This window comes from Felis catus, chromosome A3, assembly GCF_018350175.1.
Source record: "Felis catus isolate Fca126 chromosome A3, F.catus_Fca126_mat1.0, whole genome shotgun sequence".
In the NCBI taxonomy this organism is placed as follows: domain Eukaryota; kingdom Metazoa; phylum Chordata; class Mammalia; order Carnivora; family Felidae; genus Felis; species Felis catus.
In genome coordinates this window covers 73,010,200-73,031,945 of record NC_058370.1, presented here as the reverse complement: position 1 = coordinate 73,031,945, position 21,746 = coordinate 73,010,200, and the positions used below count along the sequence as shown (strand labels likewise).

Below are 21,746 nucleotides of genomic sequence, written 5' to 3'. Positions count from 1 at the left end.
GATCCCTAGAAGTTTATACTCTGTGTTAGATGTTTGTGGCCTACTCAGCAGCTGTTCCCAGCCCCCTTTGAGCCAGTGCTCGTCATGACCCACTCCTGGCCAGTGCAATCCAAAGGGAAGCCTGTTGGACTACAGCTGCAAAAAAGTTTCCTCCCTGATAAAGTCCAACCCACTAAGAAAATCCTTTTCTGCCTTTGTCTTTTTGCTCTGCCTTTTCCCTCTGGAAGTTGTGGCAGCCATCTTGAAACCTCACCAACTCTTTGAGGAGGGCAGGGTAGAATGACTAGACAATACCACTGAGTTACTGAATAAACTCAAGGACAGACCGCCTCAAGACTTTTTGATAACTACATAATAAATGTCTTTGTGGTCTGAACCACTATTAGGTTTTCTATTACTTGAAGCGCAGTGCATTTTAACTGATATAGGCTGACAAAAATAAGACTCTGGCACACAGAGCTATCTAAGTATATGGAAACCACAAAGTGACAGGGAACATTGCAATAAATATACAGAATAATATAGAGGAATGTTATACTCCTACAGAAGAAAGCAAAAAAAACAAAAAACAAAAAAAAACAAAGCAAAACCAATAACCCAATAAGCACTTTTTTTTGTTGCCAGTTTCCCTGGATCTGTCAATATTTCCTGGTAGAAAAAAATATTAATTTATACTTCCGATTAAAATAAAACAAGCACCCAGATACTTTTTTTGGCTTGTAATCTTTTTCAAGTGCGTATATCTCAGGGAACAGTCTTTTAGGGAGTGATATGGTAGTGTTTTTTTCCTTCCTCCCTCCATCCTCTGACTTCTTTTATTATTATAGAATACTACTAAATTATGTAAGATGGAGCTCCCTGGGATTCGAGAATGCACTGCCTGGTGGGGCTGGGGGAAGAATGTGATTTCTTTATTGATCTAGTATTGGGAGTCTCTTCAACTCAGGCTCTGTGCTACTCAATACAAATCTGTTTTTGAAGATGATAATGAGTAATTGAGTTTGCTGAGAAGGAAATTGATTGCTTGAAGCTGGAGAAGTGGGTGATGAAATAGCTTATTAAAAACAGACTTTAGAAACACAATTCTAACTTATCCAACGTTTTCTAAATGGTAGGTGACCCTTAGCTTAAACAAAAAGCCAGGAGAATGGATTCTGTGATTATTTTCAGCGAGGTAGTGAATCCTTGGCTTGGTATAGACACTGAAATGGGATTTAAATAGCACATAAGTGATGAAAGTGAAGACATTCGCTCTGCCCTACAGTGCTCTTAAATGATGATGGGTTGGGGGTGAAATGGCCACAACGTGTTTCATCCCTGCATTGGTGTTGGTTTGGATGCTCTGGCTGTCAGGGGGCAGTGGGAGGAGAGAGGTAAAGGGCCTCCTTCATCCTTTGCTTCTTCATGATGTTCCCTCTTGAAGCTGTTTCAGGAGACAGGGATGCTCTCAGTTCAGATGGCAGTTATCTGCAAGTAACAGAAAACCCGTCTTAGAGTGTCTTATACAGATATCTATTTACTTTTTGTTTTTCCACATAACAAGAAACCCAGAAGTAGGCTGATGCTCATTTAATTCAGCTGATCAAGAGTAGCACCAGGCACCTAGTCTCTTTCTATATATCAGCTGCACCATCGTTAATGTGCCAGTTTTCACTTTCATCCTTGACTCCTGATGATGGCCAGGTGGCTATACTCTGTAATTAGAATCCAAGGCAGGAAGAAGGGAATGGCAGAGGAGGATGATATTAACTATATATATACCTATATCTATCTATATCTATCTATATCTATATCTATATATCTATATATATATATATATATATATATATATCTGGAAAGCAAAATATTTTGCAGAAAAATTCAGGAGACTTCTGTTTATGTGTCATTGGTCCAAACTGTGTCACAGGGCCATCCCATGATGCAAGGGGTAGGGGAAAAAATAGCCTGTTACATTGCCAGCCAGAGCAAAATTGGGATTCTGTTAACAAGATGATTCCACAAAAATATAGAAAGAATAGAAACATTCTCTCCTGCTTTGCTAAAGATCGTTGGACAGCTTTGGGTTCTTCAAGGGCTCCAGAAGCCATGGTGGAACCTGGTTGGAGACAGTGGCAGAGCCCAGGAAGGAGAGCAGTGTTCATGAAGAGGACACCCTGAGAACAATAACATGACCTCTCTCCTCACCTTTTACTCTCTTCTCCCAATGAAAGCAGTAATGACTCCTCTGATGGCAGATTTTGGAGGAAGGAACTGGGCATACCCTGGTCATTCCTTTGCTTCCTCCTCTCCTTTGGGACTTCCTGATTCTTCTGTTCTTAATCATACAGGAAGCTTAGTGCACAGCCCTTGACCCTGTGGATGAGGAGTAAGATTGTCCAGCTGTGCCTGTGACCGGGGGCAGTGTGGAATAACTGTTGTACAATACAACGATACAATATTGTTGTACAACTAGCTATGTCCTCTAATTTAGCATTTCTCAGTAAGAAAGCCCATAATTTTCATTTTCAGTTATCTGACACTTATGTCTGTCTCTTAATTAGTATTGAACTCAGATGAGTGAAATATAGGTACTATGTATGAACTCCCTAATACCCCCACATGCATGAGCCTCTAGGTGTTCTCAGACTGGTATGCCGCTGGGACACTCAAAGCTCTAATGATCCACACTGATAACCTGAAAATGGAAGGTACCCTCCAAAGATGTGGCCTCCTTTATTTGAGTAACGTTTGGCTTCCATTTCTGAGACTTTCTTTTCTGCCAGGATCAGGTAGTTGGCCACTTTTAGACCCAGCTGGACTGATAACTCATACAAAGTGAATCCAACATAAGTTAGCTGAGGTTTAAAGATGATTAAGGCAGTAAGACTGCCTCCAAATTACTTCAAGGATGGATATTTAGAGTTAACAAAAAATAAGTCTTCATTCTTGGATTGAATGAAAAACAAACTCCAGAGGAAAGAAAACAGATTTCTGAAAATATCTTTTTCTTCCCCTCATAAAAAGAACATTGGCAATTCTTCATTGTCAAGCAGCTGTGTTTGGAAACTTCTTATTCATCTAGATTTGGGGTTACTTAAGATCCTGTACAAGTCATGACCCGTATACCTAAATCTGATCCAAAAGAAACTCTCATGTAAAAAAAAAAAAAAAAAAAAGAAAGAAAGAAAGAAAAGAAAAAGAAAAAGAGAAGGCATTATATTCAGGAAAGTTCAGCCATGAGAACAATAGTGAGAATTTCCTGAAGTGTTTTCTAGATCTTACCAGCTCTCTGTGCCTAAACATGCATGTAACCAAAATGTAGTTTTGTGGCTTCTGGGCAACTCTCATAATTTAAAGCAAAACCATTAAACATCAACAGACCCACCCATGTAGAAGAGTTAAATACATTTTCGCTGCTTGGCTGCCCAACAGGATTACTATTTGCCCTGAAAAGACTTCTTTCCAGGATGTATTAGTCCTGTAATGTGGTAGGGAGGCTAACTGAGCAGATCAGAGGGCCCTGGGGTGCCCTGACCTTCCCAGTGCTGATGGAAGACTGGCAGTAGGGCATTCCCAAAGGTGTACCCTGGCCACTCAGGGTTCCAGTAGCCCTTCCTCGTGTTGTTCATGTAAGAGAACCTAAAGCAAAGTTGTTGAAAAATCCTTAAACTGCTCTGAGCAATAGGCTGGAAGCTGATTGCATGGAATGCTATTGGTTTAAATTCCAGATATTTAGGGCCGTCTGGATGGCTCAGTCGGTTGAGCGTCAGACTTCAGCTCAGGTTGTGATCTCATGGTTTGTAAATTTGAGCCCCGCGTCAGGCTCTATGCTGACAGCTCAGAGCCTGGAGCTGTTTCGGATTCTGTGTCTCCCTCTCTCTCTGCCCCTCCCCACTCGTGCTCTGTCTCTGTCTCAAAAAGATATAAACATTTAAAAAAGTTGAAACTAAAAAGTTGAAAGATGTTTGTCCCAAATAAAAATGTTAAAATTTAACTGCAGATTTCCCACCCAGGTGAGGCTAATGGACAAGTAACCTTGACCTTAACAGTGGTAGCCTAAGTCCTTTTTTCCTTTATTCACCAAAATGCACCCAACCGAGTAAAATTAGTGTATCCATCAAGGTTTTATCAGAGAAGCACAATCACTAGGGGTGACCTAATAACAAGGGATTTATTTTCGGGGTTTGACCTTATGCAGTGTGGGAGCTCGTTAAAGAGTCTCTGTGAGGCTTTGCTTCTGCCTCTGGCACTGGAACTTGAAGTTAGCAGACAAGCAGTTGAGAAGAAAAGATGGGCATGAAGGGGGGAAACATAGACACACCAGAATAGGTGGGAATGAGGCAGAGGCTGCAAGGATGGCTGGACCTCAAATGGCACTCTCGACTACCTTCAAGGCTCCAAGTCTACATAGTGCAGGTACCCTGCAGAAGAAGCCGGCAGCTTCTCTCCCACAGAGAAGAGTGCAGTGTCCATGGAGCCCCAGAAGCTGATGCAGGACAGCTGGAAGCACTATGGCCAGGCCGCAACAGTGGCCTATGCCAACCAGCGGAGCCACTGAATCTGTAAAGACACACGTGAGTGGCACCAGCGCCCCGTGCAGGCACCAACCTTCCAAGCACCAAAAGAAAATGGCTATTTCATTTCTGTCTTCTGAATCTCAAACAAAATTTCTCTTTTGACCCAAGCCAGCTATGCAAAGAGAACTCTGGGAAATGTAGTTCTAGCTTAGCTAAATTGACATAATACACACGCATCCCAGAGAGGAATAAGGCATCCGAGTAAACTGTAGAAATAGTAGTATCTTGATTATGTTGCTGGATGGAAAGCTGAATATGCTTTATAATCAAGTAGGTCAACTGAGGGCAGGAAAATGGGGCATTTTCACTTTACATGACAAAAGAATCGGAGATGGAGCATATAAAAGCTAAAAGCCCAGCATAAATTACTCAAAATATAAAAAGATACAGAGAAAACAAATAGACACCTTGAATAGAATCAAAGTGTTGGAGGCGTACAAACTGCCCTATTGAAACAAGATTCCTTGAGAGGGCTCTAGTAGCAACAGCAGTAGAAGCACCAGCTGAACAGACATTTAAGTCTTCGCTGACATCCGTTTGAATGAGGAGCAGGAATGTGCCAGAGAGTAAATCGGGAGATTTCTGTGCTTATAAAAATCCCAAAGAAGGAAAGAGGTCCAGCTCTCCCTGTCAATTCCCAACATCTCTAGAGAAGGCATCTCTGCTAAATCATCCAAAAGGACAAAGTGAGGTAATATACCATAATCCATGACCTGCCAGCATCGTCACATCCTTAGTTGTTTGGGGGGGTCCCAAAGACGGATTACTGACTGGGTTCCTGGAATTCTTGACACACATGTGCTTGCACACTCTCTCATCCTCTCTCCTCTCTTTCTGTCACATTTTTCAACCCTCATAATTTTCTCTAGTAGGAAACTGGAGCCTTGAGTCATACCAGATGGATAGAAGGAACCAGCCACTTACTTGTGCAAAGGGACATGGCAGACTTTAAAACGATCACTGTGATAACTGTTAATGACAGACATTCTGAAATGTTTCAGAGACATTTGGAAGATGTGATTTATCTAGAGAGGCTTATGTTATTTGGAACTGTCACTTTTTCTATATATCATTAGGCAGTGCCTCCTGCTAATTGCATACATACAGTTGCCCTCAAGTGCACTTATCCTTGACCTGCCCACATTATAAATATTTTAGATCTATGTGCTTCTAGTCTGAGAAAATGACTGTGATTCATCCTTTCCTCTCTGGGTTGCAAACCAGGTTGCTCTATACAACTAGAACAGGAAGCCAAGACTCATTATATTTTGGTTTTTATAATAATATTTTAAAGGGAGAAGAATTTTTACTAGCATGAATGCCATAAAGTGTAAATAATGACTGTATATTTGAAAGGGAAATTAATGCCATCAAAACTTAAATTAAGAGGAAAATAAATACGTTGTTTAATTGGTAAAAAGATAGGCTTCTGGGTGACCCTACAAAGAAACTAAATGTTTCCCTGGATATCCCACAGTACCCTCAGAATGTTGTTTCTAGAAGTCAACAGAAACTGGGCCTCTACATTTAGAAAGTATGAGTGCAATTTATATCGACTATTTCAGTTAACTTCCGATTGATCGGAACTGGAAACGTTTTCAGAGCACAGAACATGTATCAACTATTGAACATCTCAGCAACATAAAAAAATATTGACATAACATTAGTACATGATTTCTATTACTTACCCAAAGTATTTCATGGATTATTTTAAGATATATGTAGTTCAAGTCAATTTCCCAGAGATCTACATGATGACCCTCCAAAGGTTTGAAAGTTTTGATACTAAAGACAGAATTTTAAATAAGAACCCATAAGGAATGAAGCCTTAGCTGCTTAAGGCTCTAAATTGAAAGGGATTAAGTTATTTCCAGTTCCATTTGAAATGATGGTTTCTGGCAAGTTCCAAAGAGCCGAACAAACCTGCCATTTTGTCTGAATGATGCTCTCTTTGAGGACAGCTTCCTTCCAGGGGTAGATTGCTCACAGCTCTCTTAGTAGGGGGAGTCTAAAAACATAGGCTGGCTTCAGACAGAATCACTACCTAAAGCCTTAATAAGAGTAATTCAGACCAGATAATGGCTGCAGCGTGTGGATGTGGTCAGATGAGGGGACCACCCTGTCTCCAGAGGTAACTTCCTAGTGACCTTCTTTCTTACCAAGAAAAAAAAAAAAAGTTTATTAAAACAGGCATGTCTTCCTTCCCCCTCCACGTTCTTCCTTCCTCCCTACAACCAAACAGGACAAAATGGCCGTGTGAATGAATGCTTTGAATGCTTCCTCCACAACCTTTGACATTACCACCTGGATGGGTGAGGCCTATTGTTTCTTTTCCTCCTTCCCCAGCTTGGCTCTGAAAGGACACTGATGCAGTTACTGATAAATTATTCACTGGGACTCAATGACCAGTCCTTAGTTTAATAGAATGGAACGGATTCCTCTCAGAGTGAAAGCAGGGCCTTTACCACGTTTGTGAGGGATTCAGCCTCTTTCTGGCTGCTACACTGGATCAGGGAAGGCACTCCGGTGCCTCTGTATGCTGGGAGGGCATCGGAGCCTGGAAAAGCCACAAGCGTGTTGTGCGTGTTCTCCCACAGCCTGCTCTCTGGGGTACTCTTGGCCTTGAAGGCTTGACTGGGGAGTTCTTCCTATTCCTATGGTTGCCTTAGGAAAGAGCAGGACAAGGTATAAAGCATTTCCAGCACTGCAGAAGGTTTCCTGGATGCACCGGTTTCTAATAGACTCTGGGACCATAACAGACTCTTGATTAACAGAGGCCTCCAGTTTCAGAGAAAATCACAAACCTGTGTGACACCGGTGACCTCCCCTTATCCCCAAGAGAGAACCACCAGCCATTAAGCCCCCATTAAGTGAGCTAGCCCCCCCCCCCCCCCCCGCCCCTCACCACCAAAAAGAGAGAGGTAGCCCTTGAGAAGGGGCTGGCAGTGTCAGGGCAGGTGTCATCCCCCACACTAAATACACAAACCCATTTCCAAGTCCACTCTGGAGAAGGAAAGAAGAGCTTTGAATCGCTTATGACATTATGAGCTTGGACAAATTTTAATAACTAAAAGTGACGTGAAAGATATCAGATCTGCCTAAAATAACACTAGGGGATGAAATGGACAATTTGAAAGGACATGGTTGAAAGCAGTGATTAAAAAAATATAAAGCCATTTCTGTGGCGCCTGCGTGACTCTGTCAGTTGAGTGTCCAACTTTGGCTCAGGTCATGATCTCACGGTTTGCAAGTTCAAGCCCCACATCGGGCTCTGTGCTGACAGTGCGGAGCCTGCTTGGGATTCTGTCTCTGCTCCTCTCTGTCCCTCCCCTTCTCGCATGTGTGTGCCCTCTCTCAAAAATAAATAAGCATTAAGTATCTATCTATATCTATATCTATATCTATATCATCTATATCTATCTATACCTATATCTATATCTATATCTATCTATAAAGAGCCATTTCCTTCTTCAAGGTAAGGCTCCTCAAATAAACTGGTTACCTAAAATGCATAATAATCTGGTTTCTGCAAATTTTAAGTATAGAGCTAAAGCAACACCACGGAGAAGAAGAGAATGGCCAAAAACCTCGAATATTTCTAATTTTCTCTCTCCTGAAGATGTTTCACCTGTCCATGAAAAAGAACACCTTGACAGCCTGAGGTTTGAGTACTGGGCAAGGAGTCAAGGGACCAGAGCTCTGGGTCCTGCAAAGGCAAACAAAGCTGCAGGCTTGGACAAGCCCCACTGCCTCTCGAGTCTCGGTTTTCTCATCCATCAGACGCCCTGCAGCACCGGCTCCCCAGCTGTTTCCAATTTCCTCTCAACTTGCTCGTGAATGACTCATAACCTGGTCTTTTATAGGGGCCAGAGCATTTGAAACACATCAAATATAGGTTAAATACAATTCAAACAGTTAATCCACATAAAACACCAATTATGTAAGTAAAGAGGTTCCTTCACTCCAGGGTTTGTGTGTTGCTCTGGAGGTCAGATTAAATCTCGTGCACATTCCAAAGCGGAGTTACTAAGTGGACATTGATGATGCAGCAGGAGCCTGATACTGTGGCTGTGAGATGGATCACCTGGGACCCTCAAGTCTCCGCCCCCATCAGCAAGTGGACGCAGGCAGCCAGCCTCATGCTTCTCCAGCACAGCTGTTTTGCCATCGCAGTATTAAAGGGAGAGAAGAACTACATCAAAGCTCCAAGCAAACGATGTAGTTGTGGCTTTTTTCCCCAGAAAAAGTTTTTAAAAAGTTAGTTATTAAATATTTCAAATGTATAATAAGATACAGATAAAAGTATAACAGTACACATTTACCTTATCCAGGTTTTAAGATCATTAACATGTGGCTACATGTCCTTAGATTTAAAAAACGGAAGGAAGGAAGGAAGGAAGGAAGGAAGGAAGGAAGGAAGGAAGGAAGGAAGGAAGGAAGGAAGGAAGGAAGGAAGGAAAACATTTTAGTTGGAGTCAGAGATGTCTCCCCAACCCTGACTGAGGAGATCCTGCCTCTTCCCAAAGGTAATAACATTTTTATTCATGTGCCTTTTTCCTGCTCATGTCTTTATACTTTTTCTACATGTATGTTCATAAATATATGCACATATATAATTGTGTGTTTTCACATTTTACATAAAGGGACATTTTGTAATTTTCACTTCCATTTAGCATTACATTTTAATCTGTGCTGAAATATGTAGATGTTTATTCATTGTAACTGGGTATACTATTTCATCATATCATGAATCGTATGATGATGAAACCACAACCTGCTGTTCCCCCATCAGAGGATATTAGCCCTTCTAATCCTCACATGACATTCACATTACAAACAGTGCTGCAGTGGACACCCTTGTATATCTGTCTGTCTTCTTCTGTACCTATCTGAGTGGCCAGTACCTGAAGGGGAAATTGATTCATAGAAGGGTGTTAGCATCTTGTACATCAGTAGATACTGCAAAACTGCTCTTCTAAGTGGCTATGCAAATGGACACCCCATCAGTAAGATAGGAACTTTCGTTGCTCAACATTCTTGCTAACATTTGGTATTACCAAGCTTGGATTTTAGTCATTCTGTTAAGTGTGAAATGGTATCTGTCTCATTTGTGATTATAACCAGCATTTCCCTGATTACTAGAGATGTGGAAGATTTTTTTCATGTTTATGGGACTTTAGAGGCTTGTCCTTTATTTATTTTTAAAAGTTTATTATTTTGAGAGAGAGAGAAAGCACAAGTGGGGGAGGGGCAGAGAGAGAGAGAGAGAGCGCGAGAGAGAATCCCAGGCAGACTCCCTGCTGCCAGCGCAGAGCCTGATGTGGGGCTTGAACTCACAAACTGTGAGATCATGACCTGAGCCAAAACCAAGTGCCGGAGGCTTAACAAGCAGAGCCACCCAGGCACCCCAAGTTTTCTCTTTTACTAACTTTCTATTCTTTGCTCATTTTTCCATTGGGTTGTTGCCTTTTTTCTTACAGGTTTGTATTTCCTTCTGTTGAGATACTAATCCTTTCTTGGTTGAAAATAGGAGTTGCAAAATATGCAAAATACCTGCTTTTGCTGGTGGATGTGCCTGTCTCTCTTGATAAAAGTGTAACAACTGACACTTGAGCTTGGACTTGGGGATGGAGAGGAGGAATCAGCTTTTCATTTGACTCTGCTTTGTGGCTCTTAATTGCAGGCAAAAGTATGCCTTAGGCCCAGCCTAGCTCACTACAGTAGTGCAGTGAGATTGGGGGCTGCAGCTCCTGAGAAAGTTACTTGCTTTGTTTTCTTCTCTGAGCACCTCGTAGGAACCGATGGCTATCTAGGAAGGGCTTAGGATCCTAATGATTCTAGACCTGTGTTTCTCATGGCTACCTGCACATTCAAATCTCCTGGGGAACTTGCAAAAATAATATGGATAACCTGGCCTTACCCCTGAAACAATTAAATAAGAATTTCTGAGGATGTATCCTAGGCATCCCCATTTCATTTATTTATTATTTAAAACAATTCTTTTAATGTTTATTTATATCTGAAGGAGAGAGAGAGAGAGAGAGAGAGAGAGACAGTGTGAGTGGTGAGGGGCAGAGGGAGACACAGAATCCAAAGTAGGCTCCAGACTCCAAGCTACCAGCACAGAGCCTGACACGGGGCTTGAACTCACAAACTGCAAGATCATGCGCTGAGCTGAAGTCAGAAGCCCAAGCAACTGAGCCACCCAGGCGCCTCCAGGCCATAACCTTTTAAAACTTTCCAAGTGATTGTAATGGGCAGCCGGGGTACCGAACCACTGCCTTCAACAAATACCATCTTAACCACGGCCTGTTGTTACTTTCAACACTTTGAAGTTTAAGTCAAGACACCTATCCTCATTAAGAATTATTAATTAGCTCTGGGGAGAGGTTAAGAGTTCTCTAAGCAGATAGGAAATAACTATTAACACGTGTATTTTTAAAAGGCCAAGAGACTGATTACTATGTGACACAAAAAGCTTTTAAATCACATGCAGTGCTGAGGTCAGTAAGCTAGGGAGTTCTGTACTCCCCCTTCCTACCCCGTGTATTATTTGATCTCTATTTTGGTCTCCTTGGAAGACAAAGATGTTCAGTTTGTAACATTTTTGCAGCTGGAACAGTGGTCCCTGGAACCTGAAGCCTTCATTTTATTCTGAGGGTTGTGACGGTGACCCTGCAGGATTTATAGTATTTTTCTGTCCTGACTATCCTTTCTCTATTTTCCAGTTATTCCCTCTACTCAGAATCTTCTCTGCTATGTTGTGCTGAATTTTAGTTTTACAAAGGATCCCTTCAGCGTTGATTACCTTAGATCCTATTCTCCAGGGCACCTGGGAGCTTCCCTCAGCTGCAAAGCCTTGTTTAGGGTCAAACATCTCTAGCATACATAACAGGGAAGAACAGAGGTTCTTGGAAGATGCTGGGTCTCTGTGGACAAATTTTCCAGGTTTCCCTTTGAGGTTGCTTTGTTCCTCTCTCCAGGGAGAAGGACAAGATTTCCTCTGGGCATTGACAGACTGTTCAGATGCAATCCCAGGGATCTTTGAGGTAAATGAGCAGAAGGTAACTGGGCTGTTTTCAAAAGGGCATGTGTCTAAACTCAAAAGGAAATGTCTGCTGAAAGGAAACACTAGATGCTTGTTTTCTCTAATGATTAGAAACTACTGATGAATTATGGAAGGCCCAAAATTTCACATCGTTCCTTCCCTCTATACCCCCAGGGTGACACTGACTTATGGTTCATTCTTCACCACTCTTACCTCAACATTCAATGACAACCATGCTTTTTAGTCTCTTTCCTTGCAACTGGGGGCATGAGTCTTTTCCTTCATCTTGTTTTCCACTTCATCTCTTAATTTTTTCTTGAAAGAAGGTTACTCTTTTTCTCATGCTAATTGTTTGCTTTGAAACTCGGTTTCTTTTAAAACCTTTTGTGAGGGGTGCCTGGGTGGCTTAGTCAGTTGGGCGTCCGACTTCGGCTCAGGTCATGATCTCTGGTTCTTGAGTTCAAGCCCCGCATGGGGCTCTGTGCTGACAGCTCAGAGCCTGGAAAGCGTGTTTCAGATTCTGTGTCTCCCTCTCTCTCTGCCCCTCTCCCACTTGCACTCTGTCTCTCAAAAATAAATAAATGTAAAAAAATTTTTTTTAAGTATTTAAAGCCATTTTTTAGTACTCCCATCAAAAGGTTTACCCCCACTCTCCAACCTTCAGTGTTCACTCAGGAGGGCAGATCTGGAAGGGGACAACAAGGCAATTTACTTTGTCTTTATAAAACTTCCTTATCTTTACTTTCTTAAAATGGGCACATATGACTTCTGTTAAAAATCTTAGAAAGTACATTTAGTCACAAGTAAAACAGAAAAAAGTGCACCCTTTGTCAGAATTTATGCAACCCCGTAATATTCACATTATGTGATAAATTTATATATTCTACATACACACAAATGTAGATGCATAAATATAAATATGTTAGCATTTATAAAGCAGTGAAGACACCATCCAGACCATAGTCAATAAACTAAAACAAATAGATGTGCCATCATTCAGCAAAACGAAGGATTTGTGTCAGGTCTCTAAGTGAAAGGAAATTCCGAGTTAAGGGTGAAAACACAGTGCTTGGTCCAGCGTGGAGTGCCTTGCTCTGCTGATGGGTAACTGCTGAGGTTTCCTTTGTTCTCATCTGAGAAACTGGAATGAGTTAAAGGCAAGGAGCATGCTGAGCTTGAACTCCTTCCATAGTTTCAAAGTGACACAAGGCATGATTTAAAGCCAGACAGCCTGCCCAGGTTTTTAGTTCTTAGTGGAAGCTGTCTGTCTTTGATGGATTACATGGGACTGGGGGTTCTGAACACCTATTGTGACTGACCCAGGGCTGAATGCAGCCAGGCAGATGGTTTGCTGCATTCCCATAGGTTTTCCGGTTCCAGTCAAAGCCCTTGGATTTGAGTAGCCATGGGATTGACCTAGGACTTGTTGGCTGGTCCTGGACCCCGTATCCACAGATAGGGCCCCAAAGTGTCTAGGCTGTTTCCATACCAGACCAGGGCACCCGAACCTTGAGTCTGATAGTCAGCTCTGGGTACTGACTAGGACTTTTGTCCTCCATAGAACTAGGGTTGGGCTCTAAGCTAAGTTCCATTGGGAGGAGGAGGCAAGGTCAACCAGGAGTTCTCATAGCCCAGATAGCCTGAGACAGATAGAATCCTAGTCAAACTCCTGTCCAGCAGGTAGGTCCAGCCGGACCTGTTCTGACTGTAGCACTAAAGGTTTAGCCAACCCTGGGTCAGCTTTGGTTTTGGCCCAGTTGAGTTGGTGTCAATGCTGCTTTTCCAACTCAAAGTTTTCTTTGAAAGCAACCAAAAATAAGAGAGAATTACGCTTGGAATATATTTTTTACACATATGTATTTTTGATCATAGTAATTTGTAGCTGCATTTCTTTTTTAGTTGTTAGAAAAAAGAAAAAAGTCTAAATCCTGAACAAACATGGGTGCCTGGGTCACTCAGTCAGTTAAGCGTCCAACTTTGGCTCAAGTCATGATCTTAGGGCATCCAACACCACATCAGGCTCTCTGCTGTCAGGGCAGAATCTGCTTTGCATCCTCTCCCCCCACCCCCACCCCTTCGTTGCTTATGTGCATGTGCTCTCCCTCTCCCTCTCTCTCAAAAACAACAACAACAATAATAATAACAATAATAGAACATTTAAATCCTAAACAGACAACTGCATTCAGTGGTTACATTGGTGGTTTGAAATGATGCTTTCGGTAATTTTTTTTTTAAGTGTAACTTGTTTTCTTTGGCATAGAAAATTCCACAGGGACTTGTGAAAAATTATAGGGGCTTCTTTGTGTTTTTAGGCTTTAATTCAAAGAATTGTTGATGGATCAATAATGATACAACTGAACTTCTGAGAGAAGTCATCCTACTGGGGTTTCTTTAAGTTTAAAGGAAAATATTTTGTGAGGCTTACTTGGATGGGGGAGAATTAAGTGTGGATTCATGATTGTTTAGGGAGGGATAGTTTGGGAACTTTCCTAATGACCCCATTCCAAGTGAGGAGCCAAGTCCAGCCCCTGGGACCACACACTCACATCCTTCCGGCTATTCTAGCTGTGGGGGGAAGTCCAGAAGTACCTCCTGTCCTGGGACAACTGGTTAGGGTGGAGACCAGTCAGAAATATAAAGCGAAAGTACCAGAAGCTCTTGCTGTTCATGTCCTGAGCCTAAATTCTTACTTGACTCATTTAACCTCCTTTAGCCCCCTGAATTGATGCCCTTGGAGAACCTGACTTTCCCAAAAGGATAGGGGTTTATTTATAATTATCATATGACCAAATCCACTGTACTGGAAATTCATCATATGCATGCTTAATATATAAAATAGCTCAACAGTTCAGGTTCATTCCCATTTCATTTCAGCTTTCTCCAAACCTATCCTGGCCAAAACATTGTAATATTTAGAAATGGCCTGGGCACTTCTGTTTTGATTAAGAACAGATGTGCTTATAGTTGGAAAGTCTTTTCTCTCACTGTCTGTGTCCCCCTGATAGCATAGCAGAGATTCAACAAATACTTACTAAATAAATGGATAAAGAACAAAAGCTAGTTTGGTTCCATTTCGAAGCATTTATCAGGTACCTTGTACATCCAGGAAGAATGAACACAAATACCTGCTCCCAAATCTGGCCAATCCCAACCTCACACTTGGTGTGTCATCCAAATAACTAAGAGATGATCCCCCTCCCATTGAATCACATGTTCTCTGAGCACAACTTGACGGTGAATGTCTACGTATACAATGGGGTCAACATATCTATAGCAGGGTTTCTCAACCTGGACACTATTGGCGTTTTTGACTAGAAAATTCTTTGTGGTGGGGACTGCCCTGTGCCCTGTGGGGTATTTAACAACTTCTCTGGAGGCTGGTAGGACCCACCCACCACCAAAAATGTTTCTAGGCATTGCCAAATTTCCTGTGGGGGAAACAAATCACCCTGGGTTAGAAACCGTGAATCCCTGTAAAAGAGTAGTATGTGGTTATGCCATCTTAAACAATACTAAAATTACAGAAAAACCCAATAACCCATTTTTTTGGTGTCGTTCAGTGAAGGTGTTTTGTAACATTCTGCTCTAAGGAACACACACTGAGTGGACTATTCTCTGAGAAACAAGTCTTTTGTTTATGGGAACAATAAGTGTTGTTTTAGGGCAGAGATTTATAGTTAAAAAACCAAACTAAAAATAGTATTTTATTTCTTTGAACCAGAATAATAGAAAAATGAAGACCCAAATAGTCAAATCCTCACCCTGGTGGACTCTGACACTTACAAAAGTAAAATGAATAAGTACACACAATAAAAAGTTAATATAAGAAGTAAAAGTGGAAAACAAATGTCTCCCCCTTCCCCAATGCCCCTAACTCTCCCCAGACCTAGCCACTTTAAACAATTAAAAAAAAAATTACAACAAGGAGGGTTTAAGCTCACCTTTGGGAGGTTAGAATAGATACAGGTATAAACTTGGAAACAGGGCAGTGACTTGAAGCTAATACCAATTCCGAACAAATCAGAAAGGAAGACCTGGGCTTTGAGACTATTCATTATTTATCTACCCTCCCTAGGAAGGGATAGTCTTCTTTTTCCCAGGCTGCACTGGCTGTGTGCTTTAGAAATTAAGCTGTTTTAGTTTAAATCTGATAGGGTTTTCACTCCTAGAGCAAGCTCGCTGAGACTGGTTTCTGGCAGGGAGTTGTGTCCCCATCTTTGTTAAGGCTGACCTGCTGTGATTGTGCCAGGGACTCATTTACGGCCTTTTTCCCTCAGTACACAGGGCACCCACTCTTTCACTGCATTAGCGTGTTGTTCTGAACAGAACAATTCAGCCTTTGTCATCGTGCTGAGGTTCCCCCCGCCAGGCCTTGTGAATGGACACAGGTTTCTAGAGAAATGGGCACCCATCAGTACAGTAGTTCCTGTCTTCTCCTTAAAGGTGCCTGTGGATTCCAGTAACTTTCTCTGAGTCGGCTCTTCAGAAAGTCCTGAATTTGTTTGATGTTCTGAAACACTTTGGACTCTTTATCTAAAAATGTAGACATGATGAAGAATTTCCTAGTATTCTCTAAGCACGCTTTTCATCCAGTGAATGAATCTCTTTATGTGTTCTAGCCACTAACACCCTAAAGTTCAGATGCATACAAGTAAAAGGAGGCATTTGTATGAGGACGACAAGATGTCAGGACAACAGATTTTTTTTTGACTATTTGTGAACTTTCGTGACATTTCCCCTCTTAATATATTACCAATTGTTCATTCACATTTTCATGCAGTCACAGACATTAATTAAACAATGACTGTATGCAGGAAGACTGTGTTGAGCACTGTGTGGGATACAGGGGTACATGGGAGGGAGCAGAGCAGAGTGGTCCAGAGCTCTGAGTTTGGGAATAAGAACACTCTTTGGCTTTTCCTCTTCTGGGCCACGTGATCTTGAGCAAGTCACTTAACCTCTCTGTGTCAGACTCCACATCTGAAAAATTATTGTAAGAATTAAATAATACATGCTTGCAAAGCACATACTGCCAAGCATCTTCCAACTGCTTGTTTGTTCATGTGAAAAAAACATTTATGTCAATAATTATAGCCTGTATGGTAAGGAACAATAAATGCTATGAGAAGGCAAAAGGAGGGTGTATTCACACAGTAAGTAGCATTAGCTACTGTAATTAACAAGCTGTGCACCTGTGGTTTAGCACAGTAGGCATGGTTTTTCCAGGCTACCTCTGTTCCAAGTGACTCGGAGGCCCTGGCTCCTTCCATCTGTGGCCTTCTAGAGCCTCATAATCATTCACTTCAAGGTACACAAGTAGGAAAAAGGAGAGTATGTGTGAAATACTGCTTGGGATGTGTTGTAGCGAGGCCTGCCTATTAGTTACCTACTGTTGTGAAACACAGGGCCCCAAACCTAGCAATTTAAAAGAAGCCCTAGTTTCTGCAGGTCAGGAATTCTATAGCAGCTTAGTTGGGTGGTTCTAGCTTTGGGTCTCATGAGGGTGGAGTTAAGATTTGGCTGGGCTGCAGTCATCTGAAGGCTTGAATGAGATAGGAGAATCCTCTTCCAAGAGGGCTTATTCACATGCCTGTTGGCAGAAGGTCTCCCTTCTTGGCTGGCTGTTGGCAGGATGCCATGTGGACATCTCCCCTGGACTGTTTGAGTGTTATTACAACATGGTAGCTGGCTTCCCCCAGAGCCAGTGATCTGAAAGGGAGAGCAAGGAGAAAGCTCTAATGCCTTTCTATGATCCAGTCCCAGAAGCCATGTGCTGCCATTCCTGCTATATTTGCTCATTAGAAGAGGGTCACTAAAGCGTGCCTGGGTGGCTCAGTTGGTTGAGCGTCCGACTCCGGCCCAGGTCATGATCTCACGGTTGGTGAGTTTAAGCCCTGTGTTGGGCTCTGTGCTGACAGCTCAGAGCCTGGAGCCTGCTTTGGATTCTGTGTCACTCTGCCCCCTGTGTCTCTGCCCCTCTCCTGCTTATGCTCTGTCTCAAAAATAAATAAAAATTTAAAAAAAAATTTAAGAAGAGGGTCACTAAATCCAATCCACATCATGAGAAGTAGAGTTAAGCTCCAATTCTAGAAAGGAGGGGTATCAAATGTATATTGAGCCCAGAGCTCCAAAAGCCCTTGGGGTGTTCTAAATGGTAAGAGTAGATAAGAGTGTCTTTGGTTATTTAACAGAAGGCTCTTTCAACCATACCTCAGTTTATTTGAATGAGGTGACATTTGGAAAGACCTGAGGGTAAGGAGAATCAGCCTATGGTCAGAGGGCTGGCATTTTCAGCCCCATTGCCTACAGCTTTCAGCGAGAGACTAGAGGTTGAGTTCATTGCCAATCATGCCTAAAATGATAAAGCTTCCATAAAAATCCTCAAAATTGTCAGTACAGAGAGCTTCCTGGCTGGTGAATGCATCCGTGCGGTAGGAGGGCAGTGCACCCCAGCTCCACAGGGAGAGAAGACCCTTCTGGATCCCACCCTATGTATCTCTTCATCTGGCTGTTTGTCTCTGTCCTTTACCACATCCTTTATAATATGATAAACTGGTAAATGTAAGCAGGTGTTTGCCCGAGTTCCGTGAGTCATTCTAGCAAATTACCAAACCTTTGTGGGAATCCCAATTTATAGCCAGTTGGTTATATGTGCAAGTGATAACCTGGGATGTGCTATTGGCATCTGGACTGAGAAGACAGTCTTGTGGAACAGAGCCTTTAACTTGTGGGAGCTGAATGCTAATTACTGGATAGTGTCAGAACTGGGTTGGACAGGATGCCCAGCTCATGTTGGACAATCAGTTGGTGTAGGGTACAAAACCACACACATACCTGGTCACATAAGTGAGTAGAGCAGTGGAGGAAAACACCACTGGAAAAGAAAAAGGGGTTTCCTCTCATAGCTTCTAATTCCTTCATGGATCCTCATTAGCTGTGTACCTTTGGGCAGTTTACTTTGTCTCTATCAGCCTTGGTTTCTTCATCTGTACAATGGGAACAATAATATCTCTTTTCATGGGTGTTAAGAGGATTTTAGAAAATGTGTAAAATACTTAGGACAGTAAATGGTGGCTCCAATGATCAATGGAGCTTCTTCATGGTGAATAAAGAAATAGTCATAGAAAGTTTTAACAACACGCTCAAAATCAGATAGGGGCTTAATTAGAAACTGGACTAGAACCAGTATGAACATAGGCGTAGAGATCTAAAAATAAGACCTGGGTCTGGAATAGAGGTAGCAGAAGAAGCCACCTGAGCACAGAGGGACAGGGCAACACCAGCCCTTGAAGCAGGAGAGGAACTTGAGCTGATCTAGTAAAGAGAAGGATAGGGTCATAAATTCTTGGGCAAGGAGGCGTTTTATGCAAACATATTCTGCGATTCAGTTACAAATAGATGAATGATATAATTAATACAATAGACTTTGAATCAGGAATAGGAATACGCTCATTCAGCCACCAAGCTCAGTGGTGAAATATGTACTAAAAAGCACCCAGAGAGTTTCATCATTCTCAACTTGTAGTCAGGGAAACAGGGAGACTAAAAAAGATATCACCAAAGAAACACTGTTTTGAAAATATCTGTACAAGAAAGAGGAGAACCAGCTATGTATTCTGTGCCCATGTTCCCATGGTAGCATGTGTCTGTTTGGAGCACCTGTCCCATAAAGCACAGGTGTAATTGTGTGTGTGTGTGTGTGTGTGTGTGTGTGTGTGTGTATGTGTATGTGTATCAAGGGCAGGTGTGGAGAATTCATACCAAACTCATGTGATGTTGCAGTTGTGGGAAAGATATAAGCACATGGTCCCCCTGTGGCATCCACAGGTGGATGAGAAATTCCCAGGAGCTTTTTGAGCTTTTAGCTTTTATGGAAAATGATCTGTGGAATAGCGTCTCAGAAGTCATTTTGGTCAATATAGAAAATATCACCTGGGGGTGCCTGGGTGGCTCAGTTAGTTAAGTTTCCAACTTCAGCTCAGGTCGTGGACTCATGGTTTGTGGGTTCAAGCCCCATGTCAGGCTCTGTGCAGACAGCTCAGAGCCTGGAGCCTGCTTTGGATTCTGTGTCTCCCTCTCTCTGCCCCTCCCCTGCTCTCTCTCTCTCTCTCTCAAAAATAAGGTAAAAGGCAACCAACAGAATGGGAAAAGATATTTGCAAATGACATATCAGATAAAGGGTATCCAAAATCTATAAAGAACTTATTAAACTCAACACCCAAAAAACAAATAATCCAGTGAAGAAATGGGCAAAAGACATGAATAGACACTTCTCCAAAGAAGACATCCAGATGGCCAACCGACACATGAAAAAATGCTCCACATCACTCATAATCAGGGAAATATAAATCAAAACCACAATGAGATACCACCTTACACCTGTCAGAATGGCTAACAGTAATATCTCAGGCAACAACAGATGTTGGCGAGGATGCGGAGAAAGAGGATCTCTTTTCCATTGTTGGTAGGGAATGCAAGCTGGTACAGCCACTCTGGAAAACAGTATGGAGGTTCCTCAAAAAATTAAAAATAGAACTACTCTATGACCCAGCAATTGCACGACTAGGCATTTATCCAAGGGATACAGGTGTGCTGTTTCGAAGGGCACATGCACCCCAATGTTTATAGCAGCACAATCAACAATAGCCAAAGTATGGAAAGAGCCCAAATGTCTATTGATGGATGAATGGATAAAGAAGATGTGGTATATATATATATATATATATATATATATATATATATATATATATATAACGGAGTATTCCTCGGCAATCAAAAAGAATGAAATCTCACCACTTGCAATGATGTGGATGGAACTGGAGGGTATTATGCTAAGTGAAATTAGTCAGAGAAAGACAAAAATAATATGACTTAACTCATATGAGGACTTTGAGACAAAACAGATGAACATGAGGGAAGGGAAACAAAAATAATATAAAAACAGGGAGGGGGACAAAACAGAAGAGATTCATAAATACGGAGAACAAACTGAGGGTTACTGGAGGGGTTGTGGGAGGGAGGATGGCCTAAATGGGTAAGGGGCACTAAGGAATCTACTCCTGAAATCATTGTTGCACTATATGCTAACTAATTTAGATGTAAATTTTAAAAAATAAAAAATAAAATTAAAATAATAATAAACATTAAAAAAAAGAAAAAAAAAAAAGAAAGTATCACCTGGAACTTGGGATCTCAACTTTGTGCCTCCTGCAAATAGAGAGGCACCCTGTATAGTAGTGGGGTAGTCAGTGTAAGGTTGTGGAAAGAACTGAAGACATGTGGCCAGATGGACTTGGATCAGAATTCAGCCTTAGTACTAACTCGCTGTGGGGCCTTTGGCAATTTGTGTCTGAGACTCTCCTCTGAAAGAAAATGGTGTGAGAATCAAAGGAGACATCTTAAATTAAAGGAGCTGGTACCTGGCCTGTAGGAACCACCTAACACACTCCTTTCTCATGTCTCTCTCCTCTTCTGAATAAGAGACTCTTAAACTTAAGAGTACATAAGAGTCACCCAGGAAATGCAGGCCTTGCCTCCCACCTAAGAATCTGATCCAACACCTTTAGAGGGGGGCCATGAATCTGCATGTTTACCTGGGGCCACAGGGGATATGATGAGGTGATCAAACAACCATATCCTAGAAGAGAAAAAAAACTAGAGAAACATAAGAAACAAAGGATAAACTGTCAAGTGAACACCAAGGGTTCCTTCCTGGCTATTTTTATTAACCAGGGGATGAGGAGGGGATTGTTGGGGGAAAGCCACATCACTTTCCAGAAAAGCCTGTCACTCTGACCCCAGGGCAACAGGCCACATTTATAGAAAAAGCTTGTCATTTTAAAAAAATGCTTATTTATTTTTGAGAGAGAGAGAGAGAGAGAGAGAGAGAGAGACAGAGAGACAGAGAGAGGGAGAACGTGTGCATGTGCCTGTTGGGGAGAGGTAGAGAGAGAGAATCCCAAGCAGGCTCTGCGCTGTCAGCCCAGAGCCTGATGCAGGGCTTAATCCCACAGAACTGTGAGGTCATGACCTGAGCAGAAACCAAGAGTTGGATGCTTAACCGACTGCACCACACAGGTGCCCTGCAAGAGCTTCATTTTTAAATTGAATCAATGCAATCTCCTTGTGTAAGGCCAGATAAG

General features: G+C 42.0%; 1 long non-coding RNA gene across 1 annotated transcript in view; it reads right to left on the bottom strand.

Annotated features, from left to right (window-relative positions):
* Window positions 1-704: 704 nt before the first annotated feature.
* The window catches only part of LOC123384462, a 28,649-nt gene continuing 7,607 nt past the window's right edge, over window positions 705-21,746 (bottom strand). Inside the window, exon 2 of the long non-coding RNA XR_006595564.1 lies at window positions 705-1,467. This is a non-coding gene — a long non-coding RNA (uncharacterized LOC123384462). The remainder of the gene's footprint in view (window positions 1,468-21,746) is intronic.